This window comes from Ochotona curzoniae, unplaced genomic scaffold (assembly GCF_017591425.1).
Source record: "Ochotona curzoniae isolate NIBS_2020 unplaced genomic scaffold, NIBS_Ocur_1.0 contig_2210, whole genome shotgun sequence".
In the NCBI taxonomy this organism is placed as follows: Eukaryota; Metazoa; Chordata; class Mammalia; order Lagomorpha; family Ochotonidae; genus Ochotona; species Ochotona curzoniae.
The window spans coordinates 52,739,504-52,762,125 of NW_024465369.1; the positions used below are offsets into that span (position 1 = coordinate 52,739,504).

At 41.2% G+C, this 22,622-nt stretch overlaps 1 protein-coding gene and 2 pseudogenes across 6 annotated transcripts in view; 2 read left to right on the forward strand and 1 right to left on the reverse strand.

Annotated features, from left to right (window-relative positions):
• Nucleotides 1-22,622, reverse strand: part of ANKRD44 (ankyrin repeat domain 44) — a 307,451-nt gene that overhangs the window by 52,523 nt on the left and 232,306 nt on the right. The window lies entirely within an intron of this gene.
• LOC121150752 lies at nucleotides 4,687-5,064 on the forward strand (annotated as a pseudogene).
• LOC121150984 lies at nucleotides 17,562-17,694 on the forward strand (annotated as a pseudogene).

Sequence of the window (22,622 nt, forward strand, 5' to 3'; positions counted from 1 at the left end):
CCTTCTGTTCCCTCCCACATCCCCTTCACCCCCGGTTCTCTGGCTAAGTAAACACAGTCTTGTTTGGGGTTTTGAATAAGCCAGAGTCCTACTGAAGCTCCTACTTGTAACACAGGAGCCTATTTATTCATTTTATGCATTTCTGCCGGCTTGCAGCCTTTGCTGAATCCCTCCAGGTGAGGCTGGACCCACTTGATGGTGACATCTAACACATTACATTTTTTTAAATGAATATGCAATGAGGGGCCAGTGTTGCAGTGTGGTAATGCAATCAGTTATGTGCGACACCAGCATCCAGTATGAGCACCAGAATCCCATCTCTCTGCTGCTGGTCCACCTCTCTGCTGACTCAGCTGGGAAAGCACTGGATGATGGCTCAGGCACATTGGCTCCTCCCTTCCAGGTAGGAGACTGCAATGGAGTTCTACACTCCTGGCTTCCGCCTGGCCCAGCCCTGCTGGTTGTGACCATTTGGGGAGTGGTCTAGTGAATCGAAGATCTCTCTCTCTACTTTCATTTCAAATAAATAAATCTTTAAAAATGCAAAGTAATTCAGCATGAAATCATCAGATTTGTCATGGTAGTAAACAGCTTTTCTATTCCAAAAATTATGAATATTTAAGTACTAACCTAGAAAATTTCACTGTGATTATAATTACTGCACTTATTAATAATGATCTACTCCTTCACCCTACCTCTGACATCACAGGAGACAAGAGTCAATTCAAGGATCAGTATGGCTCAAAACTACCAGCGGAAGGCATCAGGGTTGAATTGGAAGTTCAGGGACGTGATCTCCCTCTACATTTCAAATGAAGTTTTCTGGTTTTTTTTTTTCAGCATTGAATGGTTAATGCTTTGTGATCTGCAAATTAAATCCTTTTGAAACAGAGAAAGAATATCAGATGAGAAGAGAAGAAATAATAGGTAATTTTTAACAAAAGCCAGAGACTTAGATTTGCTGTCAGTTGGCACAGTTTTTCAAATCCAAGAACATTAAAAAGTCAGTGATATGTAGAAAGGCTTTGATTATCAGAGCTTTTATATAATTTTGAGAGCTGATCACCTCTTCCAGTTAGTATCTAAGATGAAAGGCAGCAGGCCTTCTTGATTTTGCACTATTTAAAATGTATTTCCTCGTGCTCGCTTCGGCAGCACATATACTAAAATGTATTTCCTCCCCGTCCATAACCCACACGACTGAGAGCTAATTCAGTGGAAGTTCCACACTACAAAATGTTCAACTGAATTAAGAGTCAAACACATAAGCCTGATAACAAAGAGTCAACCCAGTCAAAATATTCAGGGTCGTGAACGTGACACTTGATAACTTCTTGCCGAGCAGACACTGTTCTCTGCGTACTGCCAAGCAAAATATTAATACCAGTCTCATGTTTCCAGGGTAATTCCTGAAAGCAATTCTTGTTACCTCTTTTCATCCATGATTATTTTCATATAGATGATGTTCCCAGAATACCGTTCTCATTGTCTTAATTTCCTTTCTGCCTCAGCTCAAAGTGGAATTTATTTGCTTGGGGCAAGCCGAGTTTTTATCTAGGGGGTGGAGGAGGTAGAGTAGGTTGAGGAGGACATCGAAGCTGGGGACGTGGGAATGATTTTAAAATGTAGAAACAGAAAAAAAATGTAGGAAAAGAGTGTCCAGCGTGGTAGGCTAGTAGCTAAAGTCCTCACCTTGTACGCATTGGGATCCCATATGGGCACCAGTTCTTACCCTGGCAGCCTTGTTTCTCATCCAGCTCCCAGCTTGTGGCCTGGGAAAGCAGTTCCAGAGGCTCAAAACCTTGGGATCCCGCACCCAGATGGGAGACCCAGAAGAGGCACTGGAATCCTGGCTTTGGAGCGGCTCAGCTTCAGCCCTTGTGGCCCCTTGGAGAGTGAATCATCGGATGGAAGATCTTCCTCTCTGTCTCTCCTCTTCTGTGTATATCTAACTTTCCGATAAAAATAAAATAAATCTTAAAAAAAAAAGAGTTCAAAGAATGCACTAAATCTGTTTAAAAATGTAGAAAAAGAGCAAAAAGAAGGGAAACCAACGTATTACTTATAAAAAGTAATATACACAACATGCAGTGGAAAACACCCTACTTGAGAGAAACATGTCTCCCCTCTCATGTTGATCCACACAAAAGCTGTATGAACCAACACAAATATTCATTGGCACAGATATTCCATGTGTTCACAGTACACATTTCTCACTCCAAACATCAGTTAACATTTTAGAGATTCTAGCTCTGGATAAAAAACATACAGTTTCAAAGTAAAATTCTGCTGACCTAATTAATACTAATCTTGTTTGGATTCTTACACCTCAAGATCACAAAGACTGTTTCCGGCTATGAGCGTCAGAAGAGTCAGCACAGATTCAAGTAAGTGGATAGAAAAGCTATTATTATTGTAAGCAAAATTAAAACAGATGGGAGAGACTAGCACACTTGTATTCAGATATGTGCCTGCCTCCCATTTAATCTTTTATGAATGGCTGGTCCCATATGGTGACAGAACTCAGGAACACAATTTTAGCTACAGCTTATATTTTCTTTTTACTCCAATGTTTGAGTCAGTTATAATTTTTCTATTTAGTGGGTGATGCAAATATCATCAAGAGGAAAGAAATCATCATGAAAACAAGTGCTAGTCAATTTTATCAACTCAAGCTCAAACATCTCCCTGCACGACATCATTCAATTCCTTTCTGGTTTCATGCCACTATTCCAAATTCACGCAAATGGTGACACAAACAAGAAATTGAGAAATAACAGCAGATATTTCGTACTGACAAGTGTCAATGATTCATTAACCACTGATCACAGAGTGGGGCGTTGCCAGCCCTCCCCAAATCCCTACAGCATGCCACTGCACTTCTTGAACACCATGTCTTCTCTTAGATAACAACAGAAATGCAGAATTCTAATGGGACTGCTACTGCAACTTCTCACTATCATTAAGTTATGCATTGATTTCCATTGCTGGAATTTTAGCCTTCATCTTTATGCACCTGGTATACAGCATTATACAATAAATAACAAGAATCAAAACAATAAAAAGTACCTTAACAGTTACAACTTACGCCTATCATATGCAACTGAGTGTGCTGGGCACTATATTCTTTTTCACTCAGTTTCATTGAGATATAATCAGTAAAGTGCATACATTTAGGGTATATAATATGTTTGATGTACATGGGTACTTCATCAAGTTTATGAAAAATGGAATTGAAAGGTAAACTTGTTTTGGTACAATTTTTTATTAAAGATTTATTTATTTGTATTGCAAAGTCAGATATGCAGAGAGGAGGAGAGAGAGGAAGATCTTCCATCTGATATTCACTCCCCAAGTGATTGCAATGGCCAGAGCTGTGTTGATCCTAAGTCAGGAGCCTCTTCCGAGTCTCCTGTGCAGGTGCAGGAGTCCAAGGTTTTGGGCTGTCCTCGACTGCTTTCCCAGGCCACAAGTAGGGAGCTGGATGGGAAGCAGGGCTACCTGGATTAGAGCTGGAGCCCATATGGGATCCCAGCATGTTCAAGGCGATGACATTTAGCCATTAGGCCACCACGCCAGGCCCGTGGTACAATTTTAAATTTACACAGATTAAAGGGCTTCAAGAAATTCATGGTGGGACCCTGCACAATGACTCAATGGCTAAATCCTCGCCTTGCATAAGCCAGGATCTCATATGGGCACTGGTTTATGTTCAATTGCTCTATCTCCCATCCAGCTCCCTGCCTGTGCTCTGGAAAAGCCGTCGAGGACAGCCCAAAGCCCTGTGACCCTGCACTTGCATGGAAGATCCAGAAGACAGTCCTAGCTTCTGGCTTTTGTCTGGCTCAGCTTCAGCCACTGTGGCCATTTGGAGAGTGAACCAACAAAAGAGGAATCTTTTTCTTTGTCTTTCCTTCTCTGTAGATCTGCCTTCCTAATAGAAATAAATAAATCTTAAACAAAATAGTTCATGGAGTGGCTAGAATTGTGGCATGAGGTCTTTGCCTCTGCCTGTGATGCCAGCATTCCATATGCATGCTGGTTTAAGTCCTGGGGCTGCTCCACTTCTGATTCAGCTCCCTGCTAACATGCTTGGAGAAGCAAAAGGTGGCCCAAGTGCTTGGGCCTTTGCTACACCTCCAAAGGCCACCCAGAAGAAACTCCTGGCTACTGGCTTTGACCTGGTACAACCTCTTATTACAACATTCAGGAGTAAACCAATAGATGGAAGATTTCTCCATATATCCCTCTCTAACTCTGCCTCTTAAATCTTTTTAAGTATATGAAAATGTGTATTATTAAAAACTGTGCATGCATTTCAAAAAACATTGCACCGAAATAAATTCACCTTTGAATTATATTTTACAAGAACTCCTTGAAGTATCCATGTATGTATGTACTCCAAAACTATTACTATAATCAAAATAATTAACAGCTACCACCTCACAAAGTTATCTGTGTGTATATAAAATCTACTCTTTCAAGTGTAAGTGTAGTGATACTGACTATAGTCTGCAGGAGGCATCTTAGACCTTCAGCAATTCATTCTATATAACTGAAATTGTGCACTTAGACCCTCAGTCTCCGTTGATCGTCACTCTATAGCATGCTTTTCTGACTCTAAATTTCAAAAATCCCATGTTCTTTTTGGCTGAAGGCCCATGTTCTTTTGTGGCTGTTGTCGAAATGGACAAGTTCATTAAACCTGGCAAAGTTGTGCTGGTCCTGGCGGGAAGCTATTTAGACACAAAGTCATCATCATGAAGAACCTCAGACCTCCCCTACAGCTTCGCTCTGGTGGCCAGCATTGGCCACTGACCCTACTGACAGCTGCCATGGGTAAGAAGGTTGCCAAGCAGTCCAAGATTAAATCATTTGTGAAGCTCTATAACAACCACCACTTCATGCCCACCAGGAGCCCTGTGGATATTCCCTTTGACAAAACTGTGGTCAACAAGATGTCTTGAGAGACCCTGTTCTGAAACGCAAGGCCCAGTGAGAGGCCAAGATCAAGTTAAGGAGAGGTATGAGAACAAGTGGTTCTTCCAGAAGCTGCAACTTTAGATATTTTTTTGTTCTTTAAAAAACAAAACCAGGGCCCAGTACAGTGGCCTAGTGGCTAACATCTTTGCCTTGAAGTCTCCGGGATCCCAATATGGGCACCAGTTCTAATCCTGGCAGCTCCACTTCCCATCCAGCTTCCTGCTTGTTGTCTGGGAAAGCAGATGAGGACAGCCCAGAGCCTTGGGACCTTGTACCCACATGGGAGACCTGGAGGAATTTGCTGGCTTCTGGCTTTGCATAGGTGTAGCTCTGGCTGTTGTGGTCGCTTGGGGAGTGAATCATTGGCTGGAAGATCTTCCTCTCTGTCTCTCCTCCTCTTTGTATATCTGACTTTGCAATAAAAATAAATGTTTAGAAAAAAAGAAAAAGAAAACAAAACAAACAAATCTTATGTGGTATTTATCTTTCTCCAATCCAGGTACTAACCAGGCCCGGCTGTGCTTAGCTTCCGAGATTAGACCAGACTGGGTGAGTTTAGGGTGGTATGGCCATAGCCGTATTTACATTTCTGTACCTGGCTGTTTTCACTAAGCATAATGCCTTCCAAATTCACCCACGTTTTCATAAATGGCAGGACTTCCTTCTTCTTAAAAACTGAATAACATTCCCCTGAATGTATGGAATGGACTACTGGGCCATTTGGCACTTCTATACTTAACTTTCTGAAAACGTATTCACATACTTCCATTTAATGGTCAAAACAATATAATCTCTACTTGACAGATGAAGCAAGGTATGGCAGCTCATGGAAGGGAAGAAAAATACTTAGAGCCTTACAGCTAGGTGGTGGCAGAGCTAGCTTTTCAACCTAGGCATGAGTAATGCAAAAGCCCTTGAAATTCCAACCATATCGGCCAGGCCCTTCTCTGTCCCAGTTCCCCAAGCTCAGGCTTGAGTTGTTTGTGAGTAGGTCTAAGAAAAGAGACAGTGGCATTGTAAGTGTTTGAGTGCAGACAGCAAACACAGGACACAGGCATTAGCAGCTTCTGCCATGGACAGACACTGTTAGAAGCAGTGTCATCACTGGAATCTGTAATAGCCTTTTGGGAATTAAGATAGACACCATAGAAAGCAAGAACAGCCGAGGAAGACAAACCTGGCTGCCTTTTTCTTGCCAAGAGGAGACATGCAACACATGGAAAAATGCCCAAAAACTCTTAGCAGAGACACTGCTCCTATAGCACAGGAGGGGACAGAGCCAGATAAATATTTGGGGGCTGGTCCCAATCCTGTTATCTCCCTACGGAGACCATGGAGATGTGGAGGTGGTGGTTACTTTATCTAAGTAATATTCATGCCTAATCCATGTTTTGACCATGACCCCTACCACATTCCATTCTGATCTACTCTATTATTTCCAGAAAGCAGGCATTCTAAAATCTCAATTTAGAAGTTTTACCAATTGTGTACCAAGTCCATTTCCAGGGAGCTGGGAAAAATGATACCAGTGGGAGGGGCATCTCTAACCCTTTGTAGAGGTCAAGACTCCTAGGTAAATCATTGAAGGGATTCAGATGAGCAAGGCATAAGAATGGATACACAAGCTCACCAAAATTTGAACTGACTGACTTCTAAGCAATTTCTTTAGTTTAGTTTTATACCCAGGAAGAAAACTTCTCATCTTGAGTCAATTTGTAAAACTGAACCTCCTACCTGAAGGAGAATGTAACTATAGCAACGACATTTATTCCCTAGCAGTTGATTTTCTTTTTCACTGTAAATTCATAAACGGTATTCTTGCTTATCAGGTTGCTATAACTGATAACGAGGACTAACAACGTTTATGAACTTGTCAGAGCTGAAATGTTCACTCTGACCTTCAACCTTAATAACTTTAAGCAGCCAGTGGAGCCTGAAAAAAATCCACCAACAGGAAATATTGACTAATCAAATGTCATCCTGACTGTACTATTCCCATTAACAAATATATCTTGAGAGCAAATGACACCAAAAACATGTTGCTTGTCATAATAATTAATCATTTGGTTATTTCCTACTTTGCTTTGTCCCCAACCATGTAAGAAATTTGAGACCAAAAAAAAAAAAAAAACCACCAGGATATAAACTAAAAACACTGTCATGAAACTTAAATAGTAATTGTACAACATAAATCATGACATGGTGACCCCTGAGATACATTAAGTTGCATTTCCAGCAACTAAGTGAATTTTATGTTTCCTATTGATAAAACACTTCTTCAAGTACTGACTGGCCCACAGACTTTAAGTGTGGTGAGGTTACCACCTAGGCTGTGAGGATCTACTCAGCTAAGAAAATCCAGCTTCATTGCTGCTGAAGGATCTGATTTCTTGAAATTTTCCTCTACTCTCCTTCGGAATCTCAAAAAGACTTTGTTCTCTGAGAGCATCGTAACCCTGGGACCCAGAAGCACAGGTGTGCCTGAGAGCTCTTTTTCTGGCTTAAAAAGAAAAAAAAAAATGCCCAGGCCTTTACATTCTTCCATAAGGAAAAGAGGATCAAGCCAGCAAATGATGATCAGAGGGGCTTGGTCTAGACTTCACAAGTGAGGCGGCTTCAGCAGCTGCCATAAAGCATCTTTGAAGAAACAACTTGGTGGGAAGTCACTTACCTGCAGCTGCCACCAAAAGGTCATCCCTGCAGCTGCCACAAAAAGGAAAGTGATGCCAAGTCAAAAGCAGCTGTGACAAAGATGCTGAATGGAGAGTCCAGGAAGAAGGCTGGATCTGAGTGGAGGGTGCTTTCATAACAACACATGTGGAGGTCCAGGGGTCAGCACTGCAGATTCTAAAGAGTGGGATGTGCTTCAGCATGGCAACTGGCACGGCTTCACTCCTTCCTGGGTGAGTCAATGCTGGCGGCTAATCCACACAAGGCTAGGAGAAGAGATGTTGTCTGAGGCCCTCCTGCTTCCCTTGGTAAGGCCTAAAGACCACCTATCTCCATGAACCTTGGTTGGCTTTCACTGTCTTGGTTGATGGGGAATTCAGATACTCTGAGGCAGTTCTGCCTTTCTAGTATCTGCACTTGACCGGTCTTCATACAGCACAATGTCTTGGTTAAAAGCATAGAATTGGGAGTTCAAGTGCGATGTGGCTCAACATCCCACCAGCTGTATGATCTAGGAAATGTTCATCAATTTCTTTGTGTATCAGAATATCCATCTGTGAAACAGATAACAATTGCTGCTATTTCATATGATAAGAACTAAATGAGAAGATGGTCCAGTTCAACATAACAGCTGATAAAAGTTCATTATTATGGCTTCGCTAGAAATAAGAAGCACATTACCCACCTGGGCGGGTGGAAGTGGGTGCAGGGAGAAGCAGAGAATGCTTTGAAAGAGAATTCAGATGTTTTCTTTGAGGGATTGCTCTTCTCAAGGACTGAGGGTCTGATGACCTTATTTTATTGGTTGGAGCTGTGTGAGTTTGGGTGCAATCAAGCTCAGAACCTGCTCTGGGGCACCAAATTCTCTGGTTTCCAGTGTCTGTGAGGCAGTGTGAAACATGAGCCTGGACCTTGGTAGAGTCTGAGTTTAGAGATACAGATTCAGAAGATTTCTCGCAGAAGAAAGTGCTAAAAATACAACATTTTGAGTGGCTGATATTGTGGTAGAATGAATAAAAGCAGCTGCTTGCAACACTGGCATCCCATCAGCAGTTCATATTGCGATTACACTCCTTGCTCTACTTCTCATCCAACTCCCTGCTAATGAGCTGGGAAAAGCAACTGAAGATAGCCCAAATGTCTGGCCCCCACTACCAAATGAGGGACCTGGAAGAAGTACCAGGCACCTGGCTTTAATCTCGCCAGTCCTGGCTGTTGGAGCCATCTGAGGAGTGAGCTAGTGGATGGGAAGATCTCTCTCTCATTCTTGCTCTCACTCTGTCTCTCCCTCTTTCTGGGGACAAGGGGGAGGCTACAACTTGAAGGGGACAGCAGGTGGTCTACCTAAGAGCAAAGCTCACTAAGAGTAACAGTGAGCAACACACAAGGATAACTGAATTAGGGGCTTGTTCAAAGACATCTAATCCAAGGTCGGCTTTTTCACCTCATTATCCTGACACTTTTTCTCAGCTTCTTTCCATTATTTGTATGCTTAAGAAATTTTATTTTAATGTCAAAAGTACACAGAAAAAGCTAAATTTCCTGCAGGAAAACATGTTAAATAGCTATATAGTTACATCTTAAATCAATCCATTCAGTGCTCAGTAGAGTGCCCACTGACTACCAGATTCTGCTTAAGATGTCAGGGATGCAGACATGTTGATGGTTGTTACTGTGTGTTCTAGACACTATACAAGGCACTTTAATACACTGACTCTATACAACAACTCTATGATGTAGGTATTACCACTATACACATCTTAACAGTTGTTGAAACTAGGGCATAAAGAAATCAAGCAAGGTCATGGTGCTAGCAAAAGGCAGAACCCACGGGGCTGGCTTTGTGGTACACTGGTTAAAGCCATCAACTCTTCAACAGGCATCCCAAATGCACACTGGCTTGAGTCCTGGCTGCTCCACTCCCAGTCCAGCTCCTTGCTGGGAAAAGCAGCAGAAGATGGGCCAAGTATTTGGGCCCTTACACAAATGTGGGAGACCTGGATGACAGCCCTTTGCTCTTGACTTTGATTTGGTCCAATTCTGGCCATTGCAATCATATGGGGGGTGAACCAGCAGATAGATGATCAATTAATCTCTTTCTTTCTTTCTCAGATTTTTCAAATAAATAAGTAAATTTTAAAATAAGAAAAGACAGAGTTGAATACGATCTAGATCTGGGTCCTGCACCTGCACTGCTGCCAAGCTGTCTTTCCACAGAGCTGAGAAGGAATGATCTCCTCTAGCTTCAAGCTGTCTAATGCTGGGGAGACACATCTGGAGCTAACAGTCCTGTTTGCCAGGTATATTCCCTTGACAAATCTTCACCAAAGCGATCTAGCTGCCAATCAATTTCATTTACTAAGATATCCGTTTTCTTCTAAACAGATTCAGTTTTCATTAGATATATTTATTTTGAAAATACGCTTAATTTGGAGAGTCCAGGCTCATATGCGATTATAGTCATAACCCAACAGACACCTTTTACCCAGTACTCTATGCCACTGACATCTTAGCAAACAGCAGTACAGAATCACAGGCTGAGTAACACAGACACAAGGCACCAATGTCTTGAAAAAGTCAAATTACAGAACATGTCCATCACCTTAGAAATCCCTCAGACTGCCATTTTAAAACCTCACCAAGCTCTAAGTAAAAGTCTAAGAGGAAAAATTTAAGTGAAGGCGTTGTTTATTCTATGATTTTACAATCTTGTATTGCAATCACAGAGTAGGTGGCTTTCAAATGGGCTTCCAAAAAGTGAGTATAATTGATGTTTTTTTCATTAACTGGAGATTCATGCAGCTCGTTACACGTACCAATACTTCATTTCTCTGCTACAAATTATTCCACAGCATAAACATGACATTTTATTGAATAGTTTACTCCATTTAAAGTTACTGAATTGTTCCCAGTTAAACTACTACAAAGATTTGTGTAAAAATCTCTGTGTGAGCCTAGGACTTCGTTTCTTCAGAAGAAGTGCTGAGGAATGCAATCTCTGGGTCATATAGGAATTGCAGGGTGAGCTTTGTAAGAACCTGAACAACTGCTCTGCAGAGTAACTGTATCATCTTACACTACCACTCGCAATACACTGGTGAGGCACTTTATGTCCTCATTAGCAGTTGAGGCTTTTTAAAAATTATTTTACTTATTTTAATATTAAGTGGTAATACATAAGAGGGGTCTTAATTAAAAATTTTTCTAATATTGAATGATGTTGAACATCTTTTCATGTGTTTTCTTGCCATCTATAAATCACTTTCATTGAAATATATTAATGTATTTTGCTCATTCTCTAATAGGATTTTTAAAAAATTCTTTGAGCTTTAAGAAGTCTTCATTCTAGATATTAGTCCTTTGTCAGATAAGTGGTTTATAAATATTTTCTCCCAGCCTTCAGCTAATCTTCTTAACCTCTTAATAGGATCTTGCGTAGAGCCAAAATTTTGGATTTGAGGAGTTCTAACTTCGTGATTTTTCAAATTGCTATCAAGAGCTTTGTAGCATTTCCTAGATCTTAAGAAACTTTTCTGTGTTTTAGGTATGTGATCCATTTTGAGCTGCTGTTGTGTAAAGTATATGATCCATTTTGAATTAACGTGTGTAAGGTATGAGACTAAAGTCAACATTTTTATTTGCCTGTGAATATCCATTTGTTTCTGCAGCACTGTTGACAAGTTTCCTCCACTGAATTACTTGTGCACTTGTGCCAAAATAGACTGAAAATCTTTGCACACATCTGTGGTCAGGCTGTGTATCCTGCTCTACTGACCTCAATGTTTATCTTTCTGTCAGTAATTCACAGTCTTGGTTACCACCGTAATAATTCTTGAACTTAGGTGGCCTATGTTCCCTACTTTATTCTTCTGTTTCAAAATTGTTTTAGTGTTCTAGTTCATTTGACACTGCATATACATTTTGGAAAACTCTTCTCTCTACTTATCAGAAAAAACCTTGCTGGGATTTGGACACAAACCATACTAAATCAGCATATTTATTTGGGGAGAATTAATACCTTTAATTTTGATGTCTTCCTACCCATGAAATCAACAATATGTCACTTTACTTTCACCAGATCTTTTGCTTTCATTAGAATTTGGTGGCTTGCAGCACACAAATCCCACATTTACTTTTTCCGAGGGGTTGTGAATAACAGTGTTTAAAATACTGGTGTCCATATTTTCATTCTATGTATCTGGGATTGCCATTGACTTTTGTTCTTTGTTTTTTTGTTTTTTTAGCTTTTATTGGAAAGTCAGACACACAGAGAGGAGGAGAGACAGAGAGGAAGATCTTCCACTCGATGATTCACTCCCTAAGTGGCTGCAATGGCCGGAGTTGAGCTGATCCAAAGCCAGGAACCCCAGAGACTCCTGCAGGTCTCCCACGTGGGTGCAGAGTCCCAAAGCTTCGGGTTGTCCTCAACCGCTATCCAGGCTACAAGCAAGGAGCTAGGAAGGAAGTGCAGCAGCCAGGACATGCAGTGTCACCCTTATGGGAACCTGGCACATGCAAGGCAAGGACATTAGCCACTAGGCTACTGACATTGACTTTTTTTTTCTAAAGATTTATTTTTATTAGAAAGTCAGATACACAGAGAGAGGCGGAGAGACAGAATGGAAGATCTTCCGTCCGATGATTCATTCCCCAAGTGACTGCAATGGCAGTGCTGTGCTGATCAAAAGCCAAGAGCCAGGAGCTTCCTCCAGGACTCCCACGCAGGTACAGCGTCCCAAGGCTTTGGACCATCCTCAACTGCTTTACCAGGCCACAAGCAGGGAGCTGGATGGGAAACAGGGCTGCAGGGATTAGAACCGGTGCCCATATGGGATCCTGGCGCATGCAAGGCGAGGATTTTATCCACTAGGTCACCGAGCCAGGCCATTGACTTCTGTATGTTTACCTTGTAGGCTGTAACCTTGCTGAAATCAATCAGAGTTCTAATATATTTGTGTTGATTCCTTGGGATTTTCTCTGTTCTCTACTAGTAAAGCTGGTTTGTTTTTCCCCTTTGGATTGCCTGCGTTTAATTTTCCTTTGCTTTTGCTCCGGTGAATGCTGACAGCGGATACCTTTTCTTGTTCTTGATTTTAGGAGGAAAGTATCCAGTTTTTTAGAACTCAATATACAGTTTGTTATTGTTTATCAACTTGTTACATATTCTTTTTTAAATGTTGAGGATGTGGACCTGGCATGGTAGCCTAGCAACTAATTATCCTTGCCTTGAACTCTCCGGGATCCCAATATGGGCACCAGTTCTAATCCTGGCAGCTCCACTTCCCATCCAGCTCCCTGCTTGTGGCCTGGGAAAGCAGTTGAGGATGGCCCAAAGCCTTGGAACCCTGTACCCACGTGGGAGACCTGGAGGAAGTTCCTGGTTCCTGGCTTTTGATCAGTGCAGCACCTGCCATTGTGGTCACTTGGAGAATGAATCACTGGATGGAAGATCTTCCTCTCTATCTCTCCTCCTCTCTGTATATCTGCTTTGCAATAAAAATAAATAAATCTTTAGAAAAAGTTGAGGACACATTGCTCTTTTCCTATTTTCTAACTTTTTATTTTGTTTTTGTTTATGAAGTTGCACTGAATTTTATCAAAAGTGGCTTTTGGGAATTATATGATCTTGTGACTTTCCTTTATCTATTAGTATGACTCATGACATTGATTTCCAAATGTCAGAACAGGCTCCCTATAATAATTTGCGCTTGGTCATTGGATATAAATTTATTATATGTATTGTAGAGTTCTACTTGATCATATTTAAACATTTTTGCATTCATATTCATGACACAGATTTTCCTAGTAAAGCATTATGTTTGGTTTTTGGTATCAAGGTATTATCTTCATAAATGAAAAGTTTTCCCTCCCTTTTTTTCAGCACAAAGTATACAGAATTGGTACTAACTATCCTTTAAATATTTGGTAAAAGTTTCTAGTGAAATTACTGGAATATGGGCTCTTTTGGGGGATTTTTGAAAATTTATTTTTCCAAATAGCAATTAGGTCATTAAAATGGTCTACTTCAAACCGGGTAGAATTTATACTTTTCAGTGGATTAGTCCATTTCATCTAAGCTGTCATTCATATGTGTACAAGGGTCACTCATAATATTCCACCCTTACCTTCTGGAACCTGCAAGGTTTGTAGTGATAGCTTATTTCATTCCTGATTTGGTAATTCGCATCTTCCCTCACCCCCAGGCCTTTATCTCCTTGTCAGTATCAGTTCCTATTTTATTTATTTTTTTCAAATACTAGATTTTTCATTGACTTGTTTTCTGCTTACAACTTTATTTATGTTCCCACCTCGGTTATCCTTATGTTATGCTTCTTTAGGATTTATCTTGCTCTTCTTCCAAATTCTTGAGTTAGAAACCTCATTATAGATTGGAGACCTTCTCTCTTTTCCAGTGTAAGCATTTAGTTCTACAAATTACTTTTTCATTTCCAACTGAGTCTCCAAATTTCAATTTCTTGAACTTCCATTTTTTGGTTCAATGTACTTTTTATATTTCCCTGGAGACTTTTTCTTTGATCTATGAATTATTAAAAGTTTTGTTGTTGGACATTTTCATGATATCCTTCAGTTACTAATTTTTAGCTTTATTACATTGTGACCACAGAATGTACTCTATATGATCTCAAATCTGAAATAAGATAGAGAGAGAAAGAAAGAGAGAGAAAGTTTTGTTTTATGATTCAGAATTTCATTTATCTTGCTGAATGTTGTTTTGCACCTAAAAAAAAGATGTTTTCTGCTGTTTGGGACAAGTGGTCTACAAATGCGGGTTAGATCCTCCTCTTAGTTGATGGCATTATTAATTTCCTACATGCCTAATGATTTTCTATCAGCTTGTTCTATCTGTTGTTAGGATAAAGGTGTTAAAGTCTCCAACTATAATTGTCGGTTTTTCCACTCTTTCAGTTTAACCAGGTTTTGTTTTACAAATGTTGCTGTTCTTCTACCTGGTGCACACACATTTAAGACACCTTCTTTGAGTGGGTTCTAGCCCTTCCTGAACTGTATTTCTGACAGCTGCTTCCTGGGGCCCTAGTCCCAGGTGACCCACCTCGTTGCCCTGTTCAGCCAGCATCATAGGGTTTATGACTGCATATCAGGAAAAGAAGGAAGAAGGAAGGGGGGGGAAAAAGGACAGAAAGAAATGCCAAATTAACGTATTTTTTATAATGACTTTAAATTACCTCATCTTTAAGAAATTTTCCTGTGTTCTGCACCATTATTAGAAGGATCTACGTTGGAAACAGTAATTCTCATTCCATGAATTACTTAGTGTTTTCCAACCATCTGGAAAAGATCACAGTAAAGTGTGTGTGTGTGTGTGAGAGAGAGAGAGAGACAGAGACAGAGAGAGAGGCAGAGAGAATGAGCCAAATCTCATTTGGCAAGAAGTCTTTATACGAAATATAAACACCAGTTCAGATTTTTCTATCCTGAAGAACAGTGAAGGATAAATTGCAATAAATTGCAGTTGGTATGGAGAAGTTATAAAACGTGAAGAAAAGATCAAGCCACAGAAATTCAAACACTCATTTCCTTTCCACCTGTCCACTTCTCAGAAGCACCTTCTCACAGCCAACTACCCTAACACTTAAGAATTAACATCTACATTGCATTACTAAGTCCAGCTGACTTCTTCACCAATGTATTCCTGCTTCTTCAACAATTTTTGCACCTGATCAGTGCTTGACTTCATTAGAACCTTATGTTCTATAAGGTTAAGATTTAAATCCACACATGCAAGAATACTTCAAAAGGTTCATAGAGAATTGAATTTTTAAAATACATTTATTTTGGTATAAAAAATTGAAATTCGTGCAGGTTTTTTTCCTACAATATATATTTTTCATGAACTTAAAAAAACCCTTAATTTAAAAGATAATAGTTTCTTTTTCTTTAGAGCAGGATAGTATTTTTCCTAAAGCAATGACTGTATAACTTTGTATTGAGGTGATGATTCATAGGTATAACCAAACAATAATTTTATTCTCTTTTTCCCTATACCAGGTCTCATCTCCCTTATGAGGCTGCTTTATTTCAAAACACTGCAGACAACATTTTGAACAAATAGTAAAAAGCTCTCTGGGCGTTTTAGTTACAAACATAACTCAATGTCAGTAATTCATATCCTTTCTAATGCAATCATCACAAACTCTAAACACTACTTCACATGAAGTTTCTCCCCGCTCCAAGGACATCAGAGGGAAGGGCACCAGGCTCACTCCTCTCTTCTCCAGCCTAGGGCTTCTCTTCTGTCTGTCCTCCATCAGCCACCTCTGCCTCTTCCGGGACTAAAGGAGAAGCAGACAAGGACACAAACAGAAACAAGAACAATGCTCTGACCAGGTCAACGTTTAAAACTGTCTCTCAGATGCTGAGCTACGTACACTATCAACATCCATAACCAGGGCCTCTGCACCTGCTGGTCCCGCTGCCTGGGAGGCTGCACTTCTCGGCTGGTGTTTCACATCCCTTCCCGTACCCCAGGAGTCCTGGCTCTCCTCACTCTCCTAGGCAGCCTTCATGAGCAGGATCCAGGGACATTTCTTGCCAGGTCTGGCCCCTGGTTCATATAATGACTCATTGTAGTTACAGATACAGTGGTTTAGTCAACACAGCCATCTTCTTTAACTGCCTGGCAAACTCCAGTCAAAGCCACTGAGTGTTTAGATGTATCACATGCCAGGCTACCTACAAGGTTCCCTAAGTTACATGGGTCCCACTGGCAGATATCCAATCTGGAGGCTTCCCTCACTTGGGTTTGGTGTCAAGAAAAAAACACATTTTCTTGGGCCCGGCGCGGTGGCGCAGTGGTTAAGGTCCTCGCCTTGCACGCCCGGGATCCCATATGGGTGCAGGTTCTATCCTGGCAGCCCCGCTTCCCTTCCAGCTCCCTGCCTGTGGCCCGGGAAAGCAGTCAGGGACGGCCCAAAGCCTTGGGACCCTGCACCTGTGTGGGAGACCCGGAAGAAGCTCCTGGCTTCGGATGGGCATGGTATCGGCCGTTGCGCTCATTTGGGGAGTAAATCATCGGACGGGAGATCTTCCTCTCTGTCTCTCCTCTCTGTATATCCGCCTTTCCAATAAAAAAATAATAAAAATAAATCTTTTAAAAAAAAAACACCTTTTCTCTCCCTTTGGGGGAGAGTGGGATTCACAGCAGAGACATCTCCAAGTAAACTTCTTGTATTTTCTAACTCTGACTTTGGAAATGAGTAAGGAGACTACACGTTGAGCATCTGGTTATGGAGGTCTTAACTGTCCTGGGCCTCAACTGCAAGTGAAACTGAAATTGTCCATTTTAACTATCTCCTTGAATGAGTCAGTCATCTTGGATGGGTTACCAAATTTACTGAAAATAAGAAAATACTCCTCTTCTATATCCTGCTTTCTTGGTATACAGAAGCTTCATGAGACACTGCCAATGTAAATACATTTTATATACACACACATATATTCAGAGCCATAAGAATACATATAGAGCCACAAGAAACAACCCAAAACATTAAGTATTTTACTGGAAATCAGCATCATTTAAATGCTTAGTGTTCCAAAACCCAGCTATCCTCAGAGAATACCTAAGACTTCTAGTGTACATCCTAGGGGCATTTGTCATCCCACTTTAAGTTCAAGAGAAGGAGTTCCAGGGGAAGTAACCACATTCTAAGTGATTTGACAAAATCCTGGACTGAATTTAATCACAGGTCTAATAGTCTTCAAACGATTTCTCTACATTTCTGCAGGCAATTTATATGATTATATTGGCACACACATTTTTCCATTTCAATAACAAAACCACAAATATAGTCACAAAATTTTAATATTTGCAAAGGCAAAACAGTATGCCAACATAAACTTGAAACATTCCAAATAGAGAGATGTTAACTATCGCTTCTCGGCCTTTTGGCTAAGATCAAGTGTAGAGGCATGTTAACTGTGTTTTTATTTTGAGTAAGACTATATCCCAGAGAGGAGACAAGGGAGTATTGGAGCCCTCTTTGCCAATTTCCCTTGTCCACTCAGACATGCATTTTATTCCAACACAAGGTGCTTTCTTAGCCAAGGTTTGGTTTTGATCATTTGAGCTTTATTGAATGTGACTGATCACAGCTCTAAATACACACATACTGCTGGGCAGATTTTTTGCTTACACACATAGTACATACAGCGTTGATCAAGACCAGCTGGGAACCCTGGCTTACGCAGGTAGAATTCTGATCTTTGGTTAATCCATCAAGGCTAAGGAATTTATACTACTTTCTAGCGGTGCTTTGTTCTCGGAACTAATTCTAGATTCTTTGTGTAAGTAGAATTACAATAACTAAAGTCATTTCTATTCCCTTTTGATTATAGCAAAGATGGAACACAAAATATGATTTATAAATCCTAAGCTAATGATCACAGATAGACACCATAGCCACAAATCCCAAGCAAATGCAGGCCAAAGTATAAATCAAGCAACCAATTTAATGATATGTACCTAATGATATGTATAATCACAGTAATAGCTCAACTAGATGCGAGGAGACAGCAAAAACAAACCCCATCAGCCCGATAAATCAGCCAGCTCTGTTGGCCACAAACACGGGCGATGCCCCAGCTCTGATGGGGAAACTCGTTACTTGTTATTTCCTCCCACAGGCCAGAAGCACGGACTGCGAAGCTGGCATTCTAGTCTCCAGGGGCCAGCTGCCTTTGTGGCTCATCGAGTTAAGCCAATGTTTGCTACATTAGCATTCCATATTGGAGTGCCAGGTGGAGTTCTGGGTGCTTCGCCTGTGATCCAGCTTCCTGCTAATGACCCTGAGAAGGCTGCAGAAAATGACCCAAGTACTTGGGTCCCTTACCCACCTGTGGGAAGGAGCCCCTGACTTGGGCTTCGGCCTGACCTAGGCCTGGCAGTTGAGGCCATTTTGAAAGTCAAACCACCAAACCACCGATGGAAGAGTAAGCTCTGTCTCTGCCTTTCAAACAAATAATTAAATAAATCTTTGAAAGAAAAAAAGAAGTTGTTTCCATACACCCTTCTTGCTGGAAGGTTCAAACAAGCGATACACACAGTCTTTTCATTGGCAACATTTCACCTGACAGAGCCAGAGCCCATTTATTACGAGGATGGCTCCTGCTTGTTTTCAGGTTGAGGGAAAGCTTTCCATGTGGAAGAGTCTCTGAATTCCCCCCTTGTGCACACTAATTTGCTTTCGTATTATCTAGGGTCCAACAATGAGAGAATGCTAAGGAGTATGAAGATCCTACAGTCCCTAGAGTCAAAGGAACACGTATTAGGAAAGGATGCCCCTGCCCTCTTCATCTAGCGCTTGCCTCCAGACCAGGCCCTGTTCTCGCTTTCCCTCCCTCTTGTCCCAACCCCTCCCCAAACCCACTGGCAGTGGGTGAGTCTGCACCAGGATAACGTGCTGCTAAGGCATTGTGACTTCAGGGTACCTAGTGTTCAAGGTTGTTTTTGTTTTGATTGGAGGGGGTGGGGGATATGAATGCTTATAGTCTGCTTAGGATTTTTGCATAAGTGTAAACTATATCCAGGAGGACTTTTAGGATGCATTTCACACCAGGAATACATAAATCTTCACAGTTAACTGTAATCATTCATGGCAATGCGAGAAGAATTTCCATCCCATCTGGCTGGAAATGGCACACTGAGGTTCTATCCCCAAAGCAAACAGTAATGCCATTTTTACCAAGGCATACTGATAATCTAGTCTTGTTCCACAGACACTATAAATTAAGATAAATTCATAACTGGAGGGGAGAACAGAAAGGAGGGGAGAAAACTTGGAGAGGGGGAAGGGAGACTCCAGTGCCACAAAATAATTTTAAAAATAAATAATTTTAAAAATAAATAATTTTAAAAATTAAAAGTATCTGTCTTCTTAACCAAAAAAAATCAATTCATACCTCCCTCTACTGTTTCTGGATGTCTTAAAATTGTCATGAATAATAATCTTTGTAAACTACACAGGATACATGATGTGATGATCTAATCAAAGGGATGCATTAATTATGAGTAGAACTTCTGAAGCCTTCTTATGGACCAAAAAAAAAAAAAAAAAACCTTTTGTTGTACAACAGAAATAATGGCTTTGAAGTAACTTTTCTGAAAAACAAAAGTAATCCATGAAATGTATCACTTACAAAGAAAGATGTGTTGTAACATGACAATTATTTCACACTTATCATACTATAAGATTAAAGTGTTATAACCCAGCACATATTACTAAGACTAATAGCAAACTTTGCAATAAAATTCATATATCTGAATATGACATGTTATTTTCATAAAGTAAACCAATTACAGGCAGCAGTGTCTCTAAGTTTGTTTTGGAGAACCAGCTCCAACTGAATAGTTCCATCAGGAAGCCTTCACTCTGCCACTGACGGCCTCCTCTGATCTCTGAGGAGCCTTTCTTTTTTTTTTTTATTTTTTTTAAAGATTTATTTTTATTATTTTTTCATTGAAAAGGCAGATATACAGAGAGGAGAGACAGAAAGGAAGATCTTCCGTCCGATGATTCACTCCCCAAGTGAGCGCAACGGCCAATGCTATGCCGATCTGAAGCCAGGAGCCTCTTCCGGGTCTCCCACGCGGGTGCAGGTTCCCAAAGCTTTGGGCTGTCCTTGACTGCTTTCCCAGGCCACAGGCAGGGAGCTGGAAGGGAAGCAGGGCTGCCAGGGATTAGAACCGGCACCCATATGGGATCCTGGGCGTGCAAGGCGAGGACCTTAACCACTTGCGCCACCACGCCGGGCCCTGAGGAGCCTTTCTCATGCAGTATCTCAGCACAAAGTCTTACATGCCTACATACACTTCCACAGTAAAACTGGCATGAAGGGAGCAGACGAGATATTGTTTTATGTCTTAGTCAACTCCTGCCATACTAGTTGCTCTATTCAAAGTTTAAAACACTTTCTTTGAAACCAGGATTCATGAAATCTGGCTCATAGTCTTGTCTCATCCACTGAGCAGTGCTTTGATTGTGGACAAATTTGTTAATGCCTCTGCATTTTGGTTTACTCGCGTATAAGGTTAGGCATTGCTCTAGGGATGCTACATGGGATCCATGCTACAGGTGAGGAAACCAGTGGCTTCTTCCTATACCTTCCTACGGAATTGGACCATTTTAAAATATACTCACAGGGCCCGGCACCATAGCCCAGTGGCTAAAGTCCTCTAGGACTTTGCATGCACTGGGATCCCATATGGTTGCCGGTTCGTATCCCAGTTGCTCTGCTTCCCTTCCAGTTCCCTGTTTGTGGTCTGGGAAGCAGCAAAGCATGAGCCAAAGCCTTGGGACCCTGCATCCACGTGGGAGGCCCAGAGGAAGCTCCTGGCTTCTGACTTCGGATCAGCTCAGCTCTAACCGTTGTGGCCATTTGGGGAGTGAACCAGTGGATAGAAAATCTTTCTGTCTCTCCTTCTCTGTAAATTTGACTTTCCAATAAAAAGAAATAAATCTTATTAATAAAATACACTCACAAATTCTTTGCTACACCAACTTTTCCAAGGCATCCTCTGTAATTTGTGGCTGTCTTAAAAAACGGAATCAACAGAAGTGACCTTGTGTGACCTTGGAGAACAGATCCTCAATTTCCCTTCTCCTTCAGAGGATACCCTTGGATCCCTGAGCCATCAAGTGAGAAACTCAGTGACTCTGGACCCGCTGTTATACAGAAAACCACGTGAAAAGTCTACAGGGAGGCTGAGAGGGAAGGGGGCTTCAGGGATGTCAGCTATTTCAGCCTTCCAGCCCAGGTGACTGAAACACGAGTAAAGAAGCCTTTGAGATTTTTGCCAGCCTCAGCCACTATCTGACAGTAATCTCACAGGATATCTTCAACTAAAAGTGTTCAGCTAAGCCATTCTTGAATTCCAGATCCTCTAAAGCAGAGACGATATGCCACTGTTGTTATTTTGGGTCACTGATGTTCATAGGAGATTTGTGATGAAGCCTCAGTAACTGGAAGAGAAACTAGGATGCAATCAGAACCGAAGGATTAAGCCAGGCATCTACCACCAAGATCACAGAAGGAATACTTTAGCAGTCACAAGGGTGCAAGAAAGACTTCAAGAACGATAAAGGATAGGTCCCATTCACATGCAGAGAAAAATAATTCCAACATAACCATCTGTTTGCTTCCCAGCTGAGGGAACTTGTGACTTGTGAGTCTGGGAAACTCCTGCGTGCTAGTGAAACTGAACCGAGGCGATGTTCAGCGGATGACCAAGGCTGGCCTGCAGGCAGGATCCACACACAAACCCACAATTTGCTTTTCCCTGGCCCATCTACTGGCTCTCAACAGCAAATTTCATATAAAATAACTAGAGTGCTCACTTCTCTTGCAATCCCGCCTGGTCGCAACCAGCGGCAGCTGACAAGTTCTTTCTCCAGACAGAACACGGAGCTCTTTGCCACAATCTCTCCTGTGCTCACTTCACTCATGTACATTACAATCTGTGTCCCCACAAACATTTTGAGTTTATATCTTGTGACCTACACCAACAAACGAGTTTCAGTTTACAAATTCTCACGTGTCTCATGGTCACCAAAGCAATGAAATTGTTGTTTATCTGCAGAGCCCAGCAAATTTTGCTATTGTATCTTCGTCAATTTCTTTTTCAATTTCTTTTTCAAATGTACAAACATGGAACCCCAACAAAGCCATACACCTAGTGGTTACACTAATCATGTTAGGCACTGTTATTGAATATTGGAGTAGTAAGTTTCTGCTTAAACATATGCACTGAACTTATTTGATACATCCTTAACTACCTGTAAAATACCTACTAACACACACATCTAGTCCCAGTTCAAATCAACAGTCAGTCAACTCTGAGATGAGAATGAAAAAAGTGGATCCACACATTGTAAAGTAAAGCCACTCACCACACAGCATCCTCCAGGCAATTTCTGTGGTGACTCCATCAGTCA